Source organism: Lactuca saligna, chromosome 8 (assembly GCF_052625555.1).
Source record: "Lactuca saligna cultivar CGN05327 chromosome 8, ASM5262555v1, whole genome shotgun sequence".
In the NCBI taxonomy this organism is placed as follows: Eukaryota; Viridiplantae; Streptophyta; class Magnoliopsida; order Asterales; family Asteraceae; genus Lactuca; species Lactuca saligna.
Window position 1 is genome coordinate 141,381,405 of NC_136424.1, and position 24,568 is coordinate 141,405,972.

Genomic DNA, 24,568 nt, shown 5'->3' on the forward strand with positions numbered 1-24,568 from the left:
AAAACTAGAAAGATCTTCACATTTTTTTTTTCAAATCTAGTTTTACGGGCTGTCCCCATCCTCAAATTTTTAATTATTATTCATATGATTACTTTACATATAATTACGTATATGGTCCTTATAGTTTACCAGATTTAAAAGTTTCATCCTTAGTTTTTTTAGGATACAGATTTTTTTTTGAACGGCTTTTGGTGTGTAGTTGGTCCCTCTTTTGGTCTATGACTCATTTTAATATATATATATATATATATATATATATATATATATATATATATATATATATATATATATATATATATATATATATATATATTAATTACAAGTCATTTTAAATGAGTCAGACCAAAACATGGAATATATAGGCTTCTTGAAAATACCTTCTTGAATTAGGCTTGAATTACAATCAGTACATACTTCTGGAGAAAGAATTATTTGAAAATCTAAAGACTTTGAACATCTAGTAGTAGAAAGAGAGACTCTTGGAGATTTTTTAGACATTGGATGAACATTTTTTAGAGAATGAATTTTTTCTCTTGTGATAACCTCTATTTATAATCATCTTGGAGTCTTCAAAGTCTTGAAATCATCTTGTGATAAATTTTTCCGTAAGAATCCATGGTCAATCAATAATTATTTGCAAGTGGTTGTCCTTGAAAGTGGTTGTCATTCATCTTCTTTTGATAAAGCAAACCATTATATCAAGATGATCAAAATAGTGAAAATAGTCTTCCTAGTCCTACTAAATCAGATTTTATTGATGAACTTCAGAATTTTAAACAACAATTATGAGTTCTAAAATACAAATTAATTGTTCACAAAATAATAAGCTTTGGGCTAATATGTTAAAAAGACATTGGAAGATAAATTCTAATATATGCAAAACAATTCAACATTTAGAAGAAACTAAAACTTATGAAAATAATAATTTATACAAAATATCTCCATATACTAATAAATATAATAAACAAATAGAAAAAATTTCTAGGCTAAAGATAGGAATAAAAAAATACGAAAAATCAAGAAGTCATAATTTAGAATCGATAAAGCATATTTCTTCAATCCTAACAAAAACAACCTGTTAAAATGAATTTCTCGAATTTAGAATATCAAGTTGATTTTGATTACTTAAAAAATATTGAGTATTATAAAGATTATAACCGTCAAAAAAGAGCTTGGCACGAAGAAAATTATTCATACTACATAAGATTTCTCCATTTTGGCCTTTGGGAAGATTATGTCTTATCAAATAAAATCCATTCTCCTTTTTTTCAATGGTTTGAATTAATTTATGCCCCTAAACATAAAATAAATTACCCATTTAAAAATGATTCTATCACTCCCATTTTAGAGAAAAAATATAAAGATATTATTTCTAATAAAGAAATTATTGCTAATTTTCCACCAAAAGGAGAAATTATTATTAACGATATGTTTATTGCAACTCCTTTAGTTCAAGCCCCAAATCCATTAACTACCGAAAAGGGTCTTCAAAAAATTATTTACCAAAATAACTATGCAAATGAAACCTTATCTAGTATTACCGAGCATCTAGTAAAAATTGAAGAAAATTTTTTTAAAGATAAAAACATTAACAAGCAAGATATGGCAAGCACTAGTAATTTAAGTTTTGTTCCTTGCCAAATCGATGGTAATTTTAATCTAGGAAATACAGATTTAATTAACGAATTAGAAAAAAGACTTTCAAAACTTCATATCTCAAACACTAATAATATTAATACTCTTACGAATGAAGAATCTGAAAATAGTGATATTAATAGTGAAACAAATTTTGAAACTCTTGCTCAACAATTTAATACGAATGATGATATTAATCAACTCACTAATGACTTTTCAAATCTTAATAAAATTCATCAATCAAAGCAAAGCACTTTCGGAAAAAATCCAAAACCAACCATAAGAAATTATTGGAATAGACCCTCTCTTCCAGATGTTCAACTTGAAGAACGAAGTTTTCAATTTGACCGTTCTCAATATGATGGTAATTCTGTTTATGAATGGAATATTGATGGCCATTCTGAACATCAAATTATGAATATTGTACAAGAAATGACTATGGCTGCTAATGCTTATAAAGCTCATAATAATACTCAACTCCAAATTGTTAATATTATTACTTCTGGTTTTACTGGCAGTCTTAAAGGCTGGTGGGATTTCTATATTTCACAAGAAGAAAAAGATTATATTTTATCTGCTAAGAAAACTATTATAAAACAAGAAAATAATCAACAAATACAAACGTTTGAAGATGATATGGTTAACACTTTAATTTTTGCTATTATCAAAAACTTTGTAGGGGATCCTACTACTTTTCAAGAAAAAACTTCAGAAATTTTAATGAATTTACATTGCAGAAAACTTACTGATTTTAGATGGTATAAAGATAATTATCTTGTTAAAGTTTTTTCAAGACCCGATTGTAAAGAGTCTTATTGGAAAGAACGTTTTATTGCTGGCCTTCCAAAACTCTTTGCGGAAAGAGTTCGACAAAAATTAAGAGAAAATTTTAATAATACCATTCCTTATCAAAATCTAACTTATGGAGATTTAATAAACTATATTAATAAAGAGGGATTGGCAGTTTGTGCTGATCTTAGGTTTAAAGAAAAACTCAAAAAAGATAGAATTAACAGTAAAAATGAATTGGGAAATTTTTGCCAACAATATGGTTATCAGCCCTTAAATGGTCCGTCTACTTCAAAATCTAAAGTTTTTAAGAAAATATCTTCAAAATATTTTAGGAAAAAGAAATATAATCTTCCAGAAAATTATAAAAAGGGTAAAGATTACGCTTCGAAAGCCAAAAACCCTATAGACAAAATTATAAAAAATTTAAAAGAAAATCAAAAGATATTATTATTTGTCATAAATGTGGGCGTAATGGTCATACAGCAAATAATTGTTATGCTAAGACGAAAATAAATGAGTTAAATGTCTCTGAAGACTTGAAAGAACAAATAAGAAAAATTATTTTAAATACTGATTCAGATTCCGATGAAAGTATTTCTGACTTTCAAACAAATGATTTAAATATTCTCGAAAATACTACTTCAAGTTCTGAAGATTCTGATATTTGCGAATGTATTGGTAAATGTCATTGTAACAATTTAATCAATGTAATCACTAGTGGCTCCATTAATGTTCTTTCGCAAGATGATAAAGATCTTTTAAACTCTCTTGATTCTATAAAAGATAAAAATATCCAAGAATTGCTAATAAAACAGATGCTTAATAAAACTAATAACATAACTCCTGCTAATAATGAAAATTTTAATTTAAAAAGTATATACGAAAGATTTACTGAAGCAAAGCCAATTTCTATGCAAGAACTTCAAGAAGAATTAAAAATAGTAAAACGATAAATAAAAGAAATAAAAAATAAAATTTTAATTTTAGAAAAAGAAAAACCTTCTACTTTTAAAAACAAAAATATAGAAATTAATAATGAAGAAGAAAATAAAATTGAAAATGTAACTATTAGTAAACTTATAAATAATCAAGTTTCTCAAAAATGGAACACTAAAATTACTTTAGTTAAGGATAATTTTAAAATTAACCTAACTGCTTTAATTGATAGTGGTGCTGATATGAATTGTATTCAAGAAGGAATTTTTCCTACACAATTTTATGAAAAAACTACATCTAGACTTACTGGTGCCGGAGGTACAAAATTAATTGTAAATTATAAAGTTTCTGATGTTCATATTTGTAATGACCAAGATTACTGTTATAAAACTCACCTAATTTTAGTAAAAGATCTATCTTCTCCTTTAATTCTAGGAACACCTTTCATTACAAAACTATATCCTTTTATGGTTCATGATGATGGTATAAGAACCAACGTTTTTGGAAAAGAAATTATATTTAAATTTTGTGAACCTCCTCTATATTCAACAATTAATGTCCTTAATTATAAAACGCAACAAGCCAAATATCTTATTAACGAAATAAATAATGTTCGAATAACTAATCAATTAAGTGATAATAATATTCAAAATAAAATAACCGGATTAAAATTAAAATTTGAAAAAAATGTTTGTTCTAATATTCCTAATGCCTTTTGGAATAGAAAGCAACATATTGTAAAACTACCATATATAAAAAATTTTAATGAAAAGGATATTCCTTCAAAATCTAGAGCCATTCACATGAATAATGAATTAGAAAGTCATTGTAAAAATGAAATTCAAGATTTAATAAATAAAAAACTCATAAGACCTTCTAAGTCACCATGGTCTTGTTCAGCATTTTATGTTATGAATGCTGCAGAATTAGAAAGAGGATCACCAAGATTAGTTATCAATTATAAACCTTTAAACAAAGTTTTAGAATGGATTCGTTATCCTATTCCTAATAAACGAAATTTGCTAAAAAAGCTTTATGATTCAAAAATATTTTCAAAGTTTGATATGAAATCAGGATTTTGGCAAATACAAATTCATGAGGAAGATAAATACAAAACTGGTTTTAATGTTCCCTTTGGGCATTTTGAATGGAATGTAATGCCTTTTGGATTAAAAAATGCTCCTTCTGAATTCCAAAATATTATGAATGATATCATAACTCCTATAAGTAGTTTTGCTATTGCTTATATCGACGATGTCCTAATTTTTTCAAAATCAATTGATCAACATTTTAAACATTTAAATCAATTTCATGATTTAATTTATCAAAATGGTTTAGCTGTCTCTGCAACAAAAATGCATTTATTTAAAAATGAAATTCGTTTTCTAGGACATGATATTGTCAAAAACACTATTAGACCTATAACAAGAAGCTTGCAATTTTCTACTAAATTTCCTGATGAAATTAAAGATAAAAAACAACTTCAAAGATTTTTAGGATGCTTAAATTACATCCATGATTTTTTCAAAGATTTAGGGATCATATGTAAACCACTTTATAATCGATTAAAAGACAATCCTGAACCATGGACTCAAAAACATACAGATATAATTAAATATATAAAACAAAAGGTCCCTACTTTGCCATGTTTAAATTTACCTCATCCCGATGCCAAAATCATAGTTGAAACCGATGCTAGTGATATTGGATTCGGAGGAATTTTAAAACAAAAATTTGTTAACTCAACTGAAGAGCAATTAGTTCGATATTACTCTGGTGCATGGAATAATACACAGAAAAATTATTCAACTGTCAAAAAAGAAATTTTAAGCATTGTTTTATGTATTAAGAAATTTGAAGATGATTTATTTATGAAAACTTTTTTATTAAGAATAGATTGTCAATCTGCAAAAAGTATTTTGGAAAAAGATGTAAAAAATATTATTTCCAAGCAAATTTTTGCTCGTTGGCAAGCCCTCTTAGGTAACTTTGATTTCGAAATAGAATTTATAAAAGGAGAAAATAACTCACTTCCTGACTTTCTTTCTCGAGAATTTTTGCAGGGAAAATGAGTTCATCGTCCTCTTCCAAACATGATGACAAGAAGCCAGTCTATCAAAATCTTGTTCCAGCCTCTCAAAAGCTAGTTCCATTTCAAAATCAAAATCGTTTTTCTCCTTTAACACCTACTTCTAAGAATTCACAACTTTATTCTAATATCCTTCAGTCAAAACTTGTTACTCCAAAAGTTGCTTCAACTGACACAATAAGCCCTTTTGCAAAACCTATCTCTCCTCAAACTCAAAAATCTGTTACTCCTAGCCCTTCTACAAAAACTCCTTATGTTCTTAATCCAAATTTCCTAAGAGTTCAAATTCTTGAAGATTTTCAAATCCATAAGTTACACCAAGGTTTTCATATTCTCACCAATCATCTCTTTGGACAAGGAAAAACCTTTTATGTTGATTCATATAAAACCCGAGAATATTATCAAGCTATTCTGCAAGAATCTGGTTCAGTCAATTTTGTTCATCGTTCTAATTCTAAAGAGGGAAACATTGATTTTAGCAAAGCTCATATTATCAAAATCATTTCTCCAGAAAGTTGGGTTCCAAACCTTCACTCTGAAAAACCTCTTATAAGTTATCCTGCTTATCCCAAATTTTCTTACTATGATTATCAAGACGCCTGGACTAAGGCATTCTTTATTCGGAATTATTCACATTCATGGTTTATCTTCTTTGATTTGAACTTCAATTGTGAATATCCAAGATGGTTTATCAATTGGTACAAATATATGGGTATTCTTCCAAATTGTTTACCAAAAGAAATTTACGATGGATATCTCAAATTTAAAGAATTGTTTATTCAACAAATTCCAGAATTTGAATACATGTTACAATTCACTATGATATTTAAAGTTCCATGGATAATGTCTTGGACTTTTCATTATCAAGAAGCAAAAGACACCTCTCCTCCCTGGCTTAATCGCCAATTTCGCTCAAAATGGTGGGATAAAATGAAGATTTCTCAAGCTAGTGAACAAGCAGTAATTAAACATTATCAAGAAATATATATTCAAAAACCAGAAGTCGAAGCCACTTTTATCAACAGTCTTCCCAAAAGCGATGTGGATCTAATTGCAAGAATTAAAGATGCTGCTACCTCTTCTCCTCAAGAACTTCAAAAATTACTTCAAGAAATTCGCCAAACTCCATCAGTTTCTGACGATTCTCCAAAACCTATAAAGAATGATTTATTCGAAGACGCTCAAGACCCTTTTGATGATCCTTATGAAGAATAAGAAATCATTATCCATAAATTTGATGTAATATTTTAAATGTAAGATATTTCGTTTTTTCTATTATCAAAATTTCGTTTTTCAAGTACGAATACATGTATACTATGTAGGTATTCATGTATTTATGTATAAACAATTTTTATCAAAATTATTATCAAATCTATAATCAATGATGATATGAAGACAAAAAACTTTAGAAGATGCTCTATAATGGCTTGCTTTATCAAAAGAAGATGAATGACAACCACTTTAAGACAAAAAACTTTAGAAGATGCTCTATAATGGCTTGCTTTATCAAAAGAAGATGAATGACAACCACTTTCAAGGACAACCACTTGCAAATAATTATTGATTGGCCATGGATTCTTACGGAAAAATTTATCACAAGATGATTTCAAGACTTTGAAGACTCCAAGATGATTATAAATAGAGGTTATCACAAGAGAAAAAATTCATTCTCTAAAAAATGTTCATCCAATGTCTAAAAATCTCCAAGAGTCTCTCTTTCTACTACTAGATGTTCAAAGTCTTTAGATTTTCAAATAATTCTTTCTCCAGAAGTATGTACTGATTGTAATTCAAGCCTAATTCAAGAAGGTATTATCTAAAATATTCTATTGTTGTGTTATTTTTATGATAATTTCATTGCGAGTTATTCTAACTATTAATTCTAAAAGATTTGAAATTTTTGTTAAAATAGTACTCGTTTTTAATAATCAAATTAATCAAATTCATGGTTAGATCATTTAATTATGTCTAGCAAAATTTTGATGAATTGTATTCCTAATAGAAATATTCTTTTAAAAATACAGCAAATCCAAGAATCTATTAATAACTCTGAGCAAAATCTTAAAGATTCTTATAAACTTAATAATCAAGGCACAATTTTAAACAATAATCATATTCATGATGTTAGACGATTCATAAGAGCAAGTATTAAAATTCGTTACAAACAGATACTAGTCATTTTCTAGTTATACTAACGATGAATAAAATTTATAAGACTTTTGATTAAAATGGTATCAGAGCCAAGAAAATATTTTGGGGAGGTTATGCATGATATATTTACTTCTGAAGTTTTTGGTTTAATATCCTATAAGAAATATATAAGTTTTAATAAGCATGATACAGAGACAAGACCAGTGATTGGCTGGATTAGCGTAAAGCGCGCAGATAAGGACGTAAGACGCGGTGCCGGACCACAATCATCGTCGGGACGAATCCCCTCTGTTCACCATTATTAAAACAAGTAAGTTTTCTTATAGAATTTTAAAACAAAAAATATGAGTAAAATTTCAGGCATACTATCCAAAAAATATATTCTTGGTAAAAATATCAATAATGAACAAGATGATGATGATAATCAAATAAATTCTATTGAAGAAACCGTTAATAACATAGAACAAAGTTTGAATAATTGGACAATACCTAAAACTAATATTAATACAATATATAAAATAGGAACTTTTGATTACTTTCAAGGTTATTCTATTAAAATGACAGAACAAACTTTGTCTATTGGTCAAAACCAACAAAACTTACATTTGTTATCATCACAATCTATTCTAGAGCATAGAACGAAATATAAATTTTTACATGTCGGTTTAGTCCAAATTGCTATCAAGCCTCTATTTAGAATTGGAATAGATGCCCCTGTTCTCCTTATTTTAAGAGACAGGAGACATAAAGATTTTCAAAATTCTATTTTAGCTATGGCTGAAACAAATATTGCTAACGGACCTATTTATTTCAATTGTTATCCGAATTTCTCTGTAGGATTATTTGATAAAAATATTTTAGATACTTTAGTTTTAACTATAGAAACAAAAAATTTAGAATTTAAGGATGATACAAAGCCTTTAGCAATAATTTATCGTGTTTGTTACAAAACTATGACAACTACACTTGAACCAAAAACACGTTTATCAAATCCTAAAAATGAAACAATTATTTTTGAAGCAAATACTAACCATACCAAAGTTCATACACCAAAAAGATTAAAATGGTCTGATATAACCCAATCATGTAATTGGAACTTACAAAATGTTATTGATCCAAAACCATTAGACTCTTCAAAACAAATCTAAAATATTATTGAATATAATGATGGTTCTGTAGATATAAATTTTTCTTCCTTAAATATTTCATCATCCAGATTATCAACTTCTTTTCCAGAAACAGGCTCTTCAAAATCTTCGTTATTAAAGTCGAGATCTTTAAAACTAAAAACTGTTGACTATACTAATTCTATTCCCAAACCATTATATCAAGATGATCAAAATAGTGAAAATAGTCTTCCTAGTCCTACTAAATCAGATTTTATTGATGAACTTCAGAATTTTAAACAACAATTATGAGTTCTAAAATACAAATTAATTGTTCACAAAATAATAAGCTTTGGGCTAATATGTTAAAAAGACATTGGAAGATAAATTCTAATATATGCAAAACAATTCAACATTTAGAAGAAACTAAAACTTATGAAAATAATAATTTATACAAAATATCTCCATATACTAATAAATATAATAAACAAATAGAAAAAATTTCTAGGCTAAAGATAGGAATAAAAAAATACGAAAAATCAAGAAGTCATAATTTAGAATCGATAAAGCATATTTCTTCAATCCTAACAAAAACAACCTGTTAAAATGAATTTCTCGAATTTAGAATATCAAGTTGATTTTGATTACTTAAAAAATATTGAGTATTATAAAGATTATAACCGTCAAAAAAGAGCTTGGCACGAAGAAAATTATTCATACTACTTAAGATTTCTCCATTTAGGCCTTTGGGAAGATTATGTCTTATCAAATAAAATCCATTCTCCTTTTTTTCAATGGTTTGAATTAATTTATGCCCCTAAACATAAAATAAATTACCCATTTAAAAATGATTCTATCACTCCCATTTTAGAGAAAAAATATAAAGATATTATTTCTAATAAAGAAATTATTGCTAATTTTCCACCAAAAGGAGAAATTATTATTAACGATATGTTTATTGCAACTCCTTTAGTTCAAGCCCCAAATCCATTAACTACCGAAAAGGGTCTTCAAAAAATTATTTACCAAAATAACTATGCAAATGAAACCTTATCTAGTATTACCGAGCATCTAGTAAAAATTGAAGAAAATTTTTTTAAAGATAAAAACATTAACAAGCAAGATATGGCAAGCACTAGTAATTTAAGTTTTGTTCCTTGCCAAATCGATGGTAATTTTAATCTAGGAAATACAGATTTAATTAACGAATTAGAAAAAAGACTTTCAAAACTTCATATCTCAAACACTAATAATATTAATACTCTTACGAATGAAGAATCTGAAAATAGTGATATTAATAGTGAAACAAATTTTGAAACTCTTGCTCAACAATTTAATACGAATGATGATATTAATCAACTCACTAATGACTTTTCAAATCTTAATAAAATTCATCAATCAAAGCAAAGCACTTTCGGAAAAAATCCAAAACCAACCATAAGAAATTATTGGAATAGACCCTCTCTTCCAGATGTTCAACTTGAAGAACGAAGTTTTCAATTTGACCGTTCTCAATATGATGGTAATTCTGTTTATGAATGGAATATTGATGGCCATTCTGAACATCAAATTATGAATATTGTACAAGAAATGACTATGGCTGCTAATGCTTATAAAGCTCATAATAATACTCAACTCCAAATTGTTAATATTATTACTTATGGTTTTACTGGCAGTCTTAAAGGCTGGTGGGATTTCTATATTTCACAAGAAGAAAAAGATTATATTTTATCTGCTAAGAAAACTATTATAAAACAAGAAAATAATCAACAAATACAAACGTTTGAAGATGATATGGTTAACACTTTAATTTTTGCTATTATCAAAAACTTTGTAGGGGATCCTACTACTTTTCAAGAAAAAACTTCAGAAATTTTAATGAATTTACATTGCAGAAAACTTACTGATTTTAGATGGTATAAAGATAATTATCTTGTTAAAGTTTTTTCAAGACCCGATTGTAAAGAGTCTTATTGGAAAGAACGTTTTATTGCTGGCCTTCCAAAACTCTTTGCGGAAAGAGTTCGACAAAAATTAAGAGAAAATTTTAATAATACCATTCCTTATCAAAATCTAACTTATGGAGATTTAATAAACTATATTAATAAAGAGGGATTGGCAGTTTGTGCTGATCTTAGGTTTAAAGAAAAACTCAAAAAAGATAGAATTAACAGTAAAAATGAATTGGAAATTTTTTGCCAACAATATGGTTATCAGCCCTTAAATGGTCCGTCTACTTCAAAATCTAAAGTTTTTAAGAAAAGATCTTCAAAATATTTTAGGAAAAAGAAATATAATCTTCCAGAAAATTATAAAAAGGGTAAAGATTACGCTTCGAAAGCCAAAAAACCCTATAGACAAAATTATAAAAAATTTAAAAGAAAATCAAAAGATATTATTATTTGTCATAAATGTGGGCGTAATGGTCATACAGCAAATAATTGTTATGCTAAGACGAAAATAAATGAGTTAAATGTCTCTGAAGACTTGAAAGAACAAATAAGAAAAATTATTTTAAATACTGATTCAGATTCCGATGAAAGTATTTCTGACTTTCAAACAAATGATTTAAATATTCTCGAAAATACTACTTCAAGTTCTGAAGATTCTGATATTTGCGAATGTATTGGTAAATGTCATTGTAACAATTTAATCAATGTAATCACTAGTGGCTCCATTAATGTTCTTTCGCAAGATGATAAAGATCTTTTAAACTCTCTTGATTCTATAAAAGATAAAAATATCCAAGAATATATTTTTTGGATAGTATGCCTGAAATTTTACTCATATTTTTTGTTTTAAAATTCTATAAGAAAACTTACTTGTTTTAATAATGGTGAACAGAGGGGATTCGTCCCGACGATGATTGTGGTCTGGCACCGCGTCTTACGTCCTTATCTGCGCGCTTTACGCTAATCCAGCCAATCACTGGTCTTGTCTCTGTATCATGCTTATTAAAACTTATATATTTCTTATAGGATATTAAACCAAAAACTTTAGAAGTCTTATAATTTTTATTCATCGTTAGTATAACTAGAAAATGACTAGTTTTGTTTTTAGATAACGTATCTGTTTGTAACGAATTTTAATACTTGCTCTTATGAATCGTCTAACATCATGAATATGATTATTGTTTAAAATTGTGCCTTGATTATTAAGTTTATAAGAATCTTTAAGATTTTGCTCAGAGTTATTAATAGATTCTTGGATTTGCTGTATTTTTAAAAGAATATTTCTATTAGGAATACAATTCATCAAAATTTTGCTAGACATAATTAAATGATCTAACCATGAATTTGATTAATTTGATTATTAAAAACGAGTACTATTTTAACAAAAATTTCAAATCTTTTAGAATTAATAGTTAGAATAACTCGCAATGAAATTATCATAAAAATAACACAACAATAGAATATTTTAGATAATACCTTCTTGAATTAGGCTTGAATTACAATCAGTACATACTTCTGGAGAAAGAATTATTTGAAAATCTAAAGACTTTGAACATCTAGTAGTAGAAAGAGAGACTCTTGGAGATTTTTTAGACATTGGATGAACATTTTTTAGAGAATGAATTTTTTCTCTTGTGATAACCTCTATTTATAATCATCTTGGAGTCTTCAAAGTCTTGAAATCATCTTGTGATAAATTTTTCCGTAAGAATCCATGGCCAATCAATAATTATTTGCAAGTGGTTGTCCTTGAAAGTGGTTGTCATTCATCTTCTTTTGATAAAGCAAGCCATTATAGAGCATCTTCTAAAGTTTTTTGTCTTAAAGTGGTTGTCATTCATCTTCTTTTGATAAAGCAAGCCATTATAGAGCATCTTCTAAAGTTTTTTGTCTTCATATCATCATTGATTATAGATTTGATAATAATTTTGATAAAAATTGTTTATACATAAATACATGAATACCTACATAGTATACATGTATTCGTACTTGAAAAACGAAATTTTGATAATAGAAAAAACGAAATATCTTACATTTAAAATATTACATCAAATTTATGGATAATGATTTCTTATTCTTCATAAGGATCATCAAAAGGGTCTTGAGCGTCTTCGAATAAATCATTCTTTATAGATTTTGGAGAATCGTCAGAAACTGATGGAGTTTGGCGAATTTCTTGAAGTAATTTTTGAAGTTCTTGAGGAGAAGAGGTAGCAGCATCTTTAATTCTTGCAATTAGATCCACATCGCTTTTGGGAAGACTGTTGATAAAAGTGGCTTCGACTTCTGGTTTTTGAATATATATTTCTTGATAATGTTTAATTACTGCTTGTTCACTAGCTTGAGAAATCTTCATTTTATCCCACCATTTTGAGCGAAATTGGCGATTAAGCCAGGGAGGAGAGGTGTCTTTTGCTTCTTGATAATGAAAAGTCCAAGACATTATCCATGGAACTTTAAATATCATAGTGAATTGTAACATGTATTCAAATTCTGGAATTTGTTGAATAAACAATTCTTTAAATTTGAGATATCCATCGTAAATTTCTTTTGGTAAACAATTTGGAAGAATACCCATATATTTGTACCAATTGATAAACCATCTTGGATATTCACAATTGAAGTTCAAATCAAAGAAGATAAACCATGAATGTGAATAATTCCGAATAAAGAATGCCTTAGTCCAGGCGTCTTGATAATCATAGTAAGAAAATTTGGGATAAGCAGGATAACTTATAAGAGGTTTTTCAGAGTGAAGGTTTGGAACCCAACTTTCTGGAGAAATGATTTTGATAATATGAGCTTTGCTAAAATCAATGTTTCCCTCTTTAGAATTAGAACGATGAACAAAATTGACTGAACCAGATTCTTGCAGAATAGCTTGATAATATTCTCGGGTTTTATATGAATCAACATAAAAGGTTTTTCCTTGTCCAAAGAGATGATTGGTGAGAATATGAAAACCTTGGTGTAACTTATGGATTTGAAAATCTTCAAGAATTTGAACTCTTAGGAAATTTGGATTAAGAACATAAGGAGTTTTTGTAGAAGGGCTAGGAGTAACAGATTTTTGAGTTTGAGGAGAGATAGGTTTTGCAAAAGGGCTTATTGTGTCAGTTGAAGCAACTTTTGGAGTAACAAGTTTTGACTGAAGGATATTAGAATAAAGTTGTGAATTCTTAGAAGTAGGTGTTAAAGGAGAAAAACGATTTTGATTTTGAAATGGAACTAGCTTTTGAGAGGCTGGAACAAGATTTTGATAGACTGGCTTCTTGTCATCATGTTTGGAAGAGGACGATGAACTCATTTTCCCTGCAAAAATTCTCGAGAAAGAAAGTCAGGAAGTGAGTTATTTTCTCCTTTTATAAATTCTATTTCGAAATCAAAGTTACCTAAGAGGGCTTGCCAACGAGCAAAAATTTGCTTGGAAATAATATTTTTTACATCTTTTTCCAAAATACTTTTTGCAGATTGACAATCTATTCTTAATAAAAAAGTTTTCATAAATAAATCATCTTCAAATTTCTTAATACATAAAACAATGCTTAAAATTTCTTTTTTGACAGTTGAATAATTTTTCTGTGTATTATTCCATGCACCAGAGTAATATCGAACTAATTGCTCTTCAGTTGAGTTAACAAATTTTTGTTTTAAAATTCCTCCGAATCCAATATCACTAGCATCGGTTTCAACTATGATTTTGGCATCGGGATGAGGTAAATTTAAACATGGCAAAGTAGGGACCTTTTGTTTTATATATTTAATTATATCTGTATGTTTTTGAGTCCATGGTTCAGGATTGTCTTTTAATCGATTATAAAGTGGTTTACATATGATCCCTAAATCTTTGAAAAAATCATGGATGTAATTTAAGCATCCTAAAAATCTTTGAAGTTGTTTTTTATCTTTAATTTCATCAGGAAATTTAGTAGAAAATTGCAAGCTTCTTGTTATAGGTCTAATAGTGTTTTTGACAATATCATGTCCTAGAAAACGAATTTCATTTTTAAATAAATGCATTTTTGTTGCAGAGACAGCTAAACCATTTTGATAAATTAAATCATGAAATTGATTTAAATGTTTAAAATGTTGATCAATTGATTTTGAAAAAATTAGGACATCGTCGATATAAGCAATAGCAAAACTACTTATAGGAGTTATGATATCATTCATAATATTTTGGAATTCAGAAGGAGCATTTTTTAATCCAAAAGGCATTACATTCCATTCAAAATGCCCAAAGGGAACATTAAAACCAGTTTTGTATTTATCTTCCTCATGAATTTGTATTTGCCAAAATCCTGATTTCATATCAAACTTTGAAAATATTTTTGAATCATAAAGCTTTTTTAGCAAATTTCGTTTATTAGGAATAGGATAACGAATCCATTCTAAAACTTTGTTTAAAGGTTTATAATTGATAACTAATCTTGGTGATCCTCTTTCTAATTCTGCAGCATTCATAACATAAAATGCTGAACAAGACCATGGTGACTTAGAAGGTCTTATGAGTTTTTTATTTATTAAATCTTGAATTTCATTTTTACAATGACTTTCTAATTCATTATTCATGTGAATGGCTCTAGATTTTGAAGGAATATCCTTTTCATTAAAATTTTTTATATATGGTAGTTTTACAATATGTTGCTTTCTATTCCAAAAGGCATTAGGAATATTAGAACAAACATTTTTTTCAAATTTTAATTTTAATCCGGTTATTTTATTTTGAATATTATTATCACTTAATTGATTAGTTATTCGAACATTATTTATTTCGTTAATAAGATATTTGGCTTGTTGCGTTTTATAATTAAGGACATTAATTGTTGAATATAGAGGAGGTTCACAAAATTTAAATATAATTTCTTTTCCAAAAACGTTGGTTCTTATACCATCATCATGAACCATAAAAGGATATAGTTTTGTAATGAAAGGTGTTCCTAGAATTAAAGGAGAAGATAGATCTTTTACTAAAATTAGGTGAGTTTTATAACAGTAATCTTGGTCATTACAAATATGAACATCAGAAACTTTATAATTTACAATTAATTTTGTACCTCCGGCACCAGTTAGTCTAGATGTAGTTTTTTCATAAAATTGTGTAGGAAAAATTCCTTCTTGAATACAATTCATATCAGCACCACTATCAATTAAAGCAGTTAGGTTAATTTTAAAATTATCCTTAACTAAAGTAATTTTAGTGTTCCATTTTTGAGAAACTTGATTATTTATAAGTTTACTAATAGTTACATTTTCAATTTTATTTTCTTCTTCATTATTAATTTCTATATTTTTGTTTTTAAAAGTAGAAGGTTTTTCTTTTTCTAAAATTAAAATTTTATTTTTTATTTCTTTTATTTCTCGTTTTACTATTTTTAATTCTTCTTGAAGTTCTTGCATAGAAATTGGCTTTGCTTCAGTAAATCTTTCGTATATACTTTTTAAATTAAAATTTTCATTATTAGCAGGAGTTATGTTATTAGTTTTATTAAGCATCTGTTTTATTAGCAATTCTTGGATATTTTTATCTTTTATAGAATCAAGAGAGTTTAAAAGATCTTTATCATCTTGCGAAAGAACATTAATGGAGCCACTAGTGATTACATTGATTAAATTGTTACAATGACATTTACCAATACATTCGCAAATATCAGAATCTTCAGAACTTGAAGTAGTATTTTCGAGAATATTTAAATCATTTGTTTGAAAGTCAGAAATACTTTCATCGGAATCTGAATCAGTATTTAAAATAATTTTTCTTATTTGTTCTTTCAAGTCTTCAGAGACATTTAACTCATTTATTTTCGTCTTAGCATAACAATTATTTGCTGTATGACCATTACGCCCACATTTATGACAAATAATAATATCTTTTGATTTTCTTTTAAATTTTTTATAATTTTGTCTATAGGGTTTTTTGGCTTTCGAAGCGTAATCTTTACCCTTTTTATAATTTTCTGGAAGATTATATTTCTTTTTCCTAAAATATTTTGAAGATCTTTTCTTAAAAACTTTAGATTTTGAAGTAGACGGACCATTTAAGGGCTGATAACCATATTGTTGGCAAAAATTTCCCAATTCATTTTTACTGTTAATTCTATCTTTTTTGAGTTTTTCTTTAAACCTAAGATCAGCACAAACTGCCAATCCCTCTTTATTAATATAGTTTATTAAATCTCCATAAGTTAGATTTTGATAAGGAATGGTATTATTAAAATTTTCTCTTAATTTTTGTCGAACTCTTTCCGCAAAGAGTTTTGGAAGGCCAGCAATAAAACGTTCTTTCCAATAAGACTCTTTACAATCGGGTCTTGAAAAAACTTTAACAAGATAATTATCTTTATACCATCTAAAATCAGTAAGTTTTCTGCAATGTAAATTCATTAAAATTTATGAAGTTTTTTCTTGAAAAGTAGTAGGATCCCCTACAAAGTTTTTGATAATAGCAAAAATTAAAGTGTTAACCATATCATCTTCAAACGTTTGTATTTGTTGATTATTTTCTTGTTTTATAATAGTTTTCTTAGCAGATAAAATATAATCTTTTTCTTCTTGTGAAATATAGAAATCCCACCAGCCTTTAAGACTGCCAGTAAAACCAGAAGTAATAATATTAACAATTTGGAGTTGAGTATTATTATGAGCTTTATAAGCATTAGCAGCCATAGTCATTTCTTGTACAATATTCATAATTTGATGTTCAGAATGGCCATCAATATTCCATTCATAAACAGAATTACCATCATATTGAGAACGGTCAAATTGAAAACTTCGTTCTTCAAGTTGAACATCTGGAAGAGAGGGTCTATTCCAATAATTTCTTATGGTTGGTTTTGGATTTTTTCCGAAAGTGCTTTGCTTTGATTGATGAATTTTATTAAGATTTGAAAAGTCATTAGTGAGTTGATTAATATCATCATTCGTATTAAATTGTTGAGCAAGAGTTTCAAAATTTGTTTCACTATTAATATCACTATTTTCAGATTCTTCATTCGTAAGAGTATTAATATTATTAGTGTTTGAGATATGAAGTTTTGAAAGTCTTTTTTCTAATTCGTTAATTAAATCTGTATTTCCTAGATTAAAATTACCATCGATTTGGCAAGGAACAAAACTTAAATTACTAGTGCTTGCCATATCTTGCTTGTTAATGTTTTTATCTTTAAAAAATTTTTCTTCAATTTTTACTAGATGCTCGGTAATACTAGATAAGGTTTCATTTGCATAGTTATTTTGGTAAATAATTTTTTGAAGACCCTTTTCGGTAGTTAATGGATTTGGGGCTTGAACTAAAGGAGTTGCAATAAACATATCGTTAATAATAATTTCTCCTTTTGGTGGAAAATTAGCAATAATTTCTTTATTAGAAATAATATCTTTATATTTTTTCTCTAAAATGGGAGTGATAGAATCATTTTTAAATGGGTAATTTATTTTATGTTTAGGGGCATAAATTAATTCAAACCATTGAAAAAAAGGAGAATGGATTTTATTTGATAAGACATAATCTTCCCAAAGGCCTAAATGGAGAAATCTTAAGTAGTATGAATAATTTTCTTCGTGCCAAGCTCTTTTTTGACGGTTATAATCTTTATAATACTCAATATTTTTTAAGTAATCAAAATCAACTTGATATTCTAAATTCGAGAAATTCATTTTAACAGGTTGTTTTTGTTAGGATTGAAGAAATATGCTTTATCGATTCTAAATTATGACTTCTTGATTTTTCGTATTTTTTTATTCCTATCTTTAGCCTAGAAATTTTTTCTATTTGTTTATTATATTTATTAGTATATGGAGATATTTTGTATAAATTATTATTTTCATAAGTTTTAGTTTCTTCTAAATGTTGAATTGTTTTGCATATATTAGAATTTATCTTCCAATGTCTTTTTAACATATTAGCCCAAAGCTTATTATTTTGTGAACAATTAATTTGTATTTTAGAACTCATAATTGTTGTTTAAAATTCTGAAGTTCATCAATAAAATCTGATTTAGTAGGACTAGGAAGACTATTTTCACTATTTTGATCATCTTGATATAATGGTTTGGGAATAGAATTAGTATAGTCAACAGTTTTTAGTTTTAAAGATCTCGACTTTAATAACGAAGATTTTGAAGAGCCTGTTTCTGGAAAAGAAGTTGATAATCTGGATGATGAAATATTTAAGGAAGAAAAATTTATATCTACAGAACCATCATTATATTCAATAATATTTGAGATTTGTTTTGAAGAGTCTAATGGTTTTGGATCAATAACATTTTGTAAGTTCCAATTACATGATTGGGTTATATCAGACCATTTTAATCTTTTTGGTGTATGAACTTTGGTATGGTTAGTATTTGCTTCAAAAATAATTGTTTCATTTTTAGGATTTGATAAACGTGTTTTTGGTTCAAGTGTAGTTGTCATAGTTTTGTAACAAACACGATAAATTATTGCTAAAGGCTTTGTATCATCCTTAAATTCTAAATTTTTTGTTTCTATAGTTAAAACTAAAGTATCTAAAATATTTTTATCAAATAATCCTACAGAGAAATTCGGATAACAATTGAAATAAATAGGTCCGTTAGCAATATTTGTTTCAGCCATAGCTAAAATAGAATTTTGAAAATCTTTATGTCTCCTGTCTCTTAAAATAAGGAGAACAGGGGCATCTATTCCAATTCTAAATAGAGGCTTGATAGCAATTTGGACTAAACCGACATGTAAAAATTTATATTTCGTTCTATGCTCTAGAATAGATCGTGATGATAACAAATGTAAGTTTTGTTGGTTTTGACCAATAGACAAAGTTTGTTCTGTCATTTTAATAGAATAACCTTGAAAGTAATCAAAAGTTCCTATTTTATATATTGTATTAATATTAGTTTTAGGTATTGTCCAATTATTCAAACTTTGTTCTATGTTATTAACGGTTTCTTCAATAGAATTTATTTGATTATCATCATCATCTTGTTCATTATTGATATTTTTACCAAGAATATATTTTTTGGATAGTATGCCTGAAATTTTACTCATATTTTTTGTTTTAAAATTCTATAAGAAAACTTACTTGTTTTAATAATGGTGAACAGAGGGGATTCGTCCCGACGATGATTGTGGTCCGGCACCGCGTCTTACGTCCTTATCTGCGCGCTTTACGCTAATCCAGCGAATCACTGGTCTTGTCTCTGTATCATGCTTATAATTTTAATAAAAAGTCTTATAATGTATCATGCATAACCTCCCCAAAATCTTTTCTTGGCTCTGATACCATTTTAATCAAAAGTCTTATAATTTTTATTCATCGTTAGTATAACTAGAAAATGACTAGTTTTGTTTTTAGATAACGTATCTGTTTGTAACGAATTTTAATACTTGCTCTTATGAATCGTCTAACATCATGAATATGATTATTGTTTAAAATTGTGCCTTGATTATTAAGTTTATAAGAATCTTTAAGATTTTGCTCAGAGTTATTAATAGATTCTTGGATTTGCTGTATTTTTAAAAGAATATTTCTATTAGGAATACAATTCATCAAAATTTTGCTAGACATAATTAAATGATCTAACCATGAATTTGATTAATTTGATTATTAAAAACGAGTACTATTTTAACAAAAATTTCAAATCTTTTAGAATTAATAGTTAGAATAACTCGCAATGAAATTATCATAAAAATAACACAACAATAGAATATTTTAGATAATACCTTCTTGAATTAGGCTTGAATTACAATCAGTACATACTTCTGGAGAAAGAATTATTTGAAAATCTAAAGACTTTGAACATCTAGTAGTAGAAAGAGAGACTCTTGGAGATTTTTTAGACATTGGATGAACATTTTTTAGAGAATGAATTTTTTCTCTTGTGATAACCTCTATTTATAATCATCTTGGAGTCTTCAAAGTCTTGAAATCATCTTGTGATAAATTTTTCCGTAAGAATCCATGGCCAATCAATAATTATTTGCAAGTGGTTGTCCTTGAAAGTGGTTGTCATTCATCTTCTTTTGATAAAGCAAGCCATTATAGAGCATCTTCTAAAGTTTTTTGTCTTAAAGTGGTTGTCATTCATCTTCTTTTGATAAAGCAAGCCATTATAGAGCATCTTCTAAAGTTTTTTGTCTTCATATCATCATTGATTATAGATTTGATAATAATTTTGATAAAAATTGTTTATACATAAATACATGAATACCTACATAGTATACATGTATTCGTACTTGAAAAACGAAATTTTGATAATAGAAAAAACGAAATATCTTACATTTAAAATATTACATCAAATTTATGGATAATGATTTCTTATTCTTCATAAGGATCATCAAAAGGGTCTTGAGCGTCTTCGAATAAATCATTCTTTATAGATTTTGGAGAATCGTCAGAAACTGATGGAGTTTGGCGAATTTCTTGAAGTAATTTTTGAAGTTCTTGAGGAGAAGAGGTAGCAGCATCTTTAATTCTTGCAATTAGATCCACATCGCTTTTGGGAAGACTGTTGATAAAAGTGGCTTCGACTTCTGGTTTTTGAATATATATTTCTTGATAATGTTTAATTACTGCTTGTTCACTAGCTTGAGAAATCTTCATTTTATCCCACCATTTTGAGCGAAATTGGCGATTAAGCCAGGGAGGAGAGGTGTCTTTTGCTTCTTGATAATGAAAAGTCCAAGACATTATCCATGGAACTTTAAATATCATAGTGAATTGTAACATGTATTCAAATTCTGGAATTTGTTGAATAAACAATTCTTTAAATTTGAGATATCCATCGTAAATTTCTTTTGGTAAACAATTTGGAAGAATACCCATATATTTGTACCAATTGATAAACCATCTTGGATATTCACAATTGAAGTTCAAATCAAAGAAGATAAACCATGAATGTGAATAATTCCGAATAAAGAATGCCTTAGTCCAGGCGTCTTGATAATCATAGTAAGAAAATTTGGGATAAGCAGGATAACTTATAAGAGGTTTTTCAGAGTGAAGGTTTGGAACCCAACTTTCTGGAGAAATGATTTTGATAATATGAGCTTTGCTAAAATCAATGTTTCCCTCTTTAGAATTAGAACGATGAACAAAATTGACTGAACCAGATTCTTGCAGAATAGCTTGATAATATTCTCGGGTTTTATATGAATCAACATAAAAGGTTTTTCCTTGTCCAAAGAGATGATTGGTGAGAATATGAAAACCTTGGTGTAACTTATGGATTTGAAAATCTTCAAGAATTTGAACTCTTAGGAAATTTGGATTAAGAACATAAGGAGTTTTTGTAGAAGGGCTAGGAGTAACAGATTTTTGAGTTTGAGGAGAGATAGGTTTTGCAAAAGGGCTTATTGTGTCAGTTGAAGCAACTTTTGGAGTAACAAGTTTTGACTGAAGGATATTAGAATAAAGTTGTGAATTCTTAGAAGTAGGTGTTAAAGGAGAAAAACGATTTTGATTTTGAAATGGAACTAGCTTTTGAGAGGCTGGAACAAGATTTTGATAGACTGGCTTCTTGTCATCATGTTTGGAAGAGGACGATGAACTCATTTTCCCTGCAAAAATTCTCGAGAAAGAAAGTCAGGAAGTGAGTTATTTTCTCCTTTTATAAATTCTATTTCGAAATCAAAGTTACCTAAGAGGGCTTGCCAACGAGCAAAAATTTGCTTGGAAATAATATTTTTTACATCTTTTTCCAAAATACTTTTTGCAGATTGACAATCTATTCTTAATAAAAAAGTTTTCATAAATAAATCATCTTCAAATTTCTTAATACATAAAACAATGCTTAAAATTTCTTTTTTGACAGTTGAATAATTTTTCTGTGTATTATTCCATGCACCAGAGTAATATCGAACTAATTGCTCTTCAGTTGAGTTAACAAATTTTTGTTTTAAAATTCCTCCGAATCCAATATCACTAGCATCGGTTTCAACTATGATTTTGGCATCGGGATGAGGTAAATTTAAACATGGCAAAGTAGGGACCTTTTGTTTTATATATTTAATTATATCTGTATGTTTTTGAGTCCATGGTTCAGGATTGTCTTTTAATCGATTATAAAGTGGTTTACATATGATCCCTAAATCTTTGAAAAAATCATGGATGTAATTTAAGCATCCTAAAAATCTTTGAAGTTGTTTTTTATCTTTAATTTCATCAGGAAATTTAGTAGAAAATTGCAAGCTTCTTGTTATAGGTCTAATAGTGTTTTTGACAATATCATGTCCTAGAAAACGAATTTCATTTTTAAATAAATGCATTTTTGTTGCAGAGACAGCTAAACCATTTTGATAAATTAAATCATGAAATTGATTTAAATGTTTAAAATGTTGATCAATTGATTTTGAAAAAATTAGGACATCGTCGATATAAGCAATAGCAAAACTACTTATAGGAGTTATGATATCATTCATAATATTTTGGAATTCAGAAGGAGCATTTTTTAATCCAAAAGGCATTACATTCCATTCAAAATGCCCAAAGGGAACATTAAAACCAGTTTTGTATTTATCTTCCTCATGAATTTGTATTTGCCAAAATCCTGATTTCATATCAAACTTTGAAAATATTTTTGAATCATAAAGCTTTTTTAGCAAATTTCGTTTATTAGGAATAGGATAACGAATCCATTCTAAAACTTTGTTTAAAGGTTTATAATTGATAACTAATCTTGGTGATCCTCTTTCTAATTCTGCAGCATTCATAACATAAAATGCTGAACAAGACCATGGTGACTTAGAAGGTCTTATGAGTTTTTTATTTATTAAATCTTGAATTTCATTTTTACAATGACTTTCTAATTCATTATTCATGTGAATGGCTCTAGATTTTGATGGAATATCCTTTTCATTAAAATTTTTTATATATGGTAGTTTTACAATATGTTGCTTTCTATTCCAAAAGGCATTAGGAATATTAGAACAAACATTTTTTTCAAATTTTAATTTTAATCCGGTTATTTTATTTTGAATATTATTATCACTTAATTGATTAGTTATTCGAACATTATTTATTTCGTTAATAAGATATTTGGCTTGTTGCGTTTTATAATTAAGGACATTAATTGTTGAATATAGAGGAGGTTCACAAAATTTAAATATAATTTCTTTTCCAAAAACGTTGGTTCTTATACCATCATCATGAACCATAAAAGGATATAGTTTTGTAATGAAAGGTGTTCCTAGAATTAAAGGAGAAGATAGATCTTTTACTAAAATTAGGTGAGTTTTATAACAGTAATCTTGGTCATTACAAATATGAACATCAGAAACTTTATAATTTACAATTAATTTTGTACCTCCGGCACCAGTAAGTCTAGATGTAGTTTTTTCATAAAATTGTGTAGGAAAAATTCCTTCTTGAATACAATTCATATCAGCACCACTATCAATTAAAGCAGTTAGGTTAATTTTAAAATTATCCTTAACTAAAGTAATTTTAGTGTTCCATTTTTGAGAAACTTGATTATTTATAAGTTTACTAATAGTTACATTTTCAATTTTATTTTCTTCTTCATTATTAATTTCTATATTTTTGTTTTTAAAAGTAGAAGGTTTTTCTTTTTCTAAAATTAAAATTTTATTTTTTATTTCTTTTATTTCTCGTTTTACTATTTTTAATTCTTCTTGAAGTTCTTGCATAGAAATTGGCTTTGCTTCAGTAAATCTTTCGTATATACTTTTTAAATTAAAATTTTCATTATTAGCAGGAGTTATGTTATTAGTTTTATTAAGCATCTGTTTTATTAGCAATTCTTGGATATTTTTATCTTTTATAGAATCAAGAGAGTTTAAAAGATCTTTATCATCTTGCGAAAGAACATTAATGGAGCCACTAGTGATTACATTGATTAAATTGTTACAATGACATTTACCAATACATTCGCAAATATCAGAATCTTCAGAACTTGAAGTAGTATTTTCGA